The sequence below is a fragment of the Cupressus sempervirens genome, chromosome 5 (genome assembly GCF_028749045.1).
Source record: "Cupressus sempervirens isolate cs-2001-9-10 chromosome 5, ASM2874904v1, whole genome shotgun sequence".
Classification (NCBI taxonomy): domain Eukaryota; kingdom Viridiplantae; phylum Streptophyta; class Pinopsida; order Cupressales; family Cupressaceae; genus Cupressus; species Cupressus sempervirens.
In genome coordinates this window covers 227,802,230-227,807,108 of record NC_143122.1, presented here as the reverse complement: position 1 = coordinate 227,807,108, position 4,879 = coordinate 227,802,230, and positions in this window count along the sequence as shown.

Sequence of the window (4,879 nt, the reverse complement as noted above, 5' to 3'; positions counted from 1 at the left end):
ATTAACTTCTCTTTATGTACTTCTTCAATATTCATTTTGGTTATCCTCACAAAAGGAATATATCGAGCCATATGATGCAAGAGAATGAATATCCATCTAACTAGACATCAACCACCCTCCATACTAATTGCATTTTTGTTATCTTTTCTATGGAACTCCAAGAATTTATTTTATTTTATTCAAGTGTAGGAGGAGGAACAGTGTGAGTTTTCTCATAACATATTTGAGAGTTTTTGAAACACTTTAACTTGTTGATGCCTTGGATTTCTCCTCTTGATTCTATAAGACAATCTTCAATATATAAAAATTTCAAACATTATTAATGTCTCAATTAGTTTATTAAATATAGCACTTGTGCTCTTTAGTAAATATTATAATTTTCTTAAGAAAATAAATGAAGTTATTAATAGAAGTAGGAATCTAGGATTGAAAGTGTAGGGTAACATACATTTTCATCCTAAAGTACAATAAATTAGGGAATAACCATGTCCCCTTCTATTGTTTTCCAAGAGAAATTATGCATTCTTGGTAATATTTTTCATATAATGGACATAATTAATGTTTGAGAGTTCACAAAGATATGTAGCTGGCCTAAGTTATTTCCTTCAAAATACATGAATAGGAAAGAATGCATGGAGATTGACTATAAATGTTAACAATCATATAGAAAATAATATTGAACCCATTGTAATGATAGATAATAATATCTTTATCAATAAAGCATATTTTGATTTGGGTTCAATATGATAAAAGGAGATGAATGATGTTGATGACACCTAAAAAAGGATACAATTGCAAAATTGGTTGAACATTTGAATAATAAGATTATGCATAAATTATGACAATAAATATGTAAGACTAAGTGGGATACAAGGAGTCATAGCTCATTGGAGCATCTAATCAATAAATAAATATAAGAGTAGTAACAAAGAGGGGAGGGGTGAATCAATTACAACTGAAATAAATCCCAAATATGTAAGACTAAGTGGGATACAAGGAGTCATAGCTCATTGGAGAATCTCTATCAAAGTTTGACCCTTCACACTAGTAGTAAATAATCAATAAATAATTAGATTATAGAAACTCATATCATACAATTCAAAGTGTTGGAAATATAAGAGTAGTAACAAAGAGGGGAGGGGTGAATCAATTACAACTGAAATAAATCCCAAATATGTAAGACTAAGTGGGATACAAGGAGTCATAGCTCATTGGAGCATCTCTATCAAAGTTTGACCCTTCACACTAGTAGTAAATAATCAATAAATACTTAGATTATAGAAACTCATATCATTGAATTAGATTGATTTTATTTAATTTTGGCTCTCAATTGATTACTGTTCTTCTTAATTGTTTTAGGATTTTAAAAAATTTTCTTTGACCAAAATTTTAGAATGCACCCAACACTATATGAATAATAGAAAATTCAAGTAAAAACAAATCTCACAGATCTTTCTATTATCCAAACATTGAGGAAATATAAATCTTATATAATAGAACCTAATAAATGACAAAAACCAACATTATACAATTCAAAGTGTTGGAAATATAAGAGTAGTAACAAAGAGGGGAGGGGTGAATCAATTACAACTGAAATAAATCTGTTAGATGTTAGCAGAAAACTTAAACACTACTAAAATTATTGTTTCTTAGCAAACACATAGGCACTTGGTTAATACTAATAATATGCTCTAACTCGGTTACCATTGAAATAACAACCATAACTCAACACATTCTTAACATGCAAATATCAAGATATTATTTGTGATTAACCTTAATTAACTTAGTTGCATAGACATGAAAGAAATAGCATGAATACAAGTGACACCAAGATTTAATGTGGAAACCCAATTTGGGAAAAACCACCAATTGCAACTACTTAAGTTGATTTTCACTCTTCTAAAGTGAGCCCTGTTAGGAGCCAACCTTGTTAAAGATTACAAAAAACATCGTTAGGTGTGATCTTGTTAGAGGATTTAATCACACTATTAGGAGTGGCCTTGTTAGAGGTCTTTAGACACTTCAATCTAGAAATGCCACCTTGTTAGAGGATTTACAAATAACTATTAAGACAACTCTGTTAAGAGATTTAGATGACTACTACAATGGTTAGAGAGTAACAATAAGATGACCTAATTTCTGATGCAACTAAATTACTAATTACAGATGTCAATTCTTGCTTGAATACTTGATCCTTCCTAATAAAAGGCATCTTTGTAGTTCCTCAAGGATATTATGCTTATCCTTCTAATTCACTTCCTCTTAGCATCTTCTATTCTTCCATACACTTCCTCTCATTCATTGCTCAACTTGACCTTATAGTTATACCTTATGCATTGTAAAGTCAACTTGAATATAACTTAGAATAATTGATATTCATCTCCTCAGTCAGCTAGAACCAACAAAAAAATACATTAAACTCAATATGCCAAAACAATAAAATCCTTCATTAGCCGACCTTGCTCGATAGACACTAACTCAAAAATGTTTTTCCTATGTTAACCAAGTGAATTCAGTTAACACTGCTTCTTTACAAAGTTCCTTTGGTAACTGAGTGAGCTCGATTAATACTAATTCCATTCAACTTTTCCTTTGTTACCCAAGTGAGGTCAGTTAACACTCAACTTCTACAAACCTTTTTTTGACGCCTGAGTGAGCTCAGTAGACACTGTCTTCTAAACTTGGAAAACACCAAAATGCTTGACAGACACAAGAAACTATCTTTATTTCTCGAGTGAGCCGAGCATACACTAACTAGTAAAGATATGACATTTTGTGTAACATCAAAGACAATACACAATTCACCAAAATTTTAAAGCAATCTCCCTCTTTGGCATTGATAGGAAGACAATATGTCATAATACAATGAAATTTTATAGAAAAATAAATTAAGGAAAATATCATTAGTTTCATTCTGATTCTCATCTATGAGAACTCCCTTTATCAGTGTGAAATCCCTCTGCCTTTAGTTTCTCCCTCTGTCAAAAAACTCTCTCTTCAATATCTTCTTCTGGTAGAAAACTCCCCTTCTTTGATATCTAATCAAGTTCTTCCTCTTTGACATCTTTGCAAATTTTCCCTCTTCATAGAACTATCCCTCTTTATACAACTTCTACAAATATGACATAAAAATCTCCCTCTTTGACATCTTATGCCAAAGACAATATTTAGTGAATATCAATGTACATTATATACTGATTCATATGCAATTTTCCCTTTTCAATACTACATCAACTTGACTTATCTTCAATAGACACTGGTTGATGCATCACTAAACATCATATAGTGAGCTTCAGATAAGGGAATAACCCATAACTTTCCTCTTAGATACAAAATTTCATCCTTAGGTAATGGCTTGGTGAATATGTCTGCAATTTTTTCTTTAGTATTTACATATTCCAATCTTACATCTTTATCTTGCACCAATTCTCTTAGAAAATGATATTTTATAGCAATGTTATTGGTCTTGGTAGGCATCACAGAATTGTTTGATATATTAATTGCACTCGTGTTATCATAGAAGATAACCAATAGATCCTTGATCTCTACCTTCATACTTTCCAACAATTACTTGAACCAAACAACATTGGAACAATTAACTATTGTTGGAACATACCCTACCATTGCTATAGATTGAGAAATGTAGTTCAACTTCTTAATTTTCTAAGACACCAGTCTTTTACTAAGAAAGAACGCTCCACCACTGGTGCTCTTCCTATCATCAACACTTCTTTCCCAATTTACATCAGTGAAGGCTTTAAAATCTAAATTGCCTCCTTTCTTGTACCATAATCCATAGTCTTCAATACCCTTCAAATACCTCATGATCCTCTTGATTTCCATCATATGATTTTCTTTAGGATTTGTTGAGAATCTTTCCACCATACCAATTGATAATGCAATATCAAGCCTTGTATGCACTACATATTATAGTTTTCCAATCGTTGATCTATATGTTGTCTGATCTACCTCTCTAGAATCATCTTTCTTGGAAAGCTTATGTCTAGTAGACATAGGTGTTCCAAATGGTCTTGAATCTTCCATTCTAAACTTCTTTAATATCTCCTTGATATACTTGGATTGAGAAATGTAGATACCATCTTTCTCCTGTGAAATCTATAATCCAACAAATAATTTTATGTCTTCAAACATGGACATCTCAAATTCTTTACTCATCTCTTCTGAAGATTATTTGCATAAATCATCATTTCCAATAGATAATGTGTCATCCACAAGGATTTCTGCCAACATGATCTTATTGTCTGGTCCTTCTTTGATGTATAGGCTATTGTTATCATTTTTTCTTTGAAAACCAATCTTTATCAAGTAGTTATGAAGTCTTTCATACCAAGCTCTAGGAGCTTGCTTGAGTCCATACAATTCTTTTTGTAGCTTACAAACCCTATCTTTTTTACTAGGATCTACAAAACCTTTAGGTTGTTCTATGTAAAATTTTTCTTCAAAAAATCTATTCAAGAATGCAAATTTCAAATCCATTTGATAAACTTTAAATCCTTTATGTGCAACATAAGCAAGTAAAGGAGGGAGGAGGTCTTAGACTATTCTTAGTCTAGCTTGAGAGAGGGGATGAAGGAGAAAAAGGAGATTTCACATGTTTCGACAACCATTGGGTTGGGGTGTGTGGACTTAACTTGGGACTAGTTCCCTGAAATGGTGGATAGAGTGTTGTCCCCCATAACAATTTCCTCCCCTATTAGGGCTTTTTCCAAGGATAATGCTAACCCCCCAATTGTGTAGGAAGTTACTATGATGCAGGTAGATAGATTTCTTAGCAACATGTAGGAGGTCAACATAGAGATCATGAAGAAGGCTGGCAATGAGGTGTGGGAAAGAATTCATGTGCTAGAAGAAAGAATGC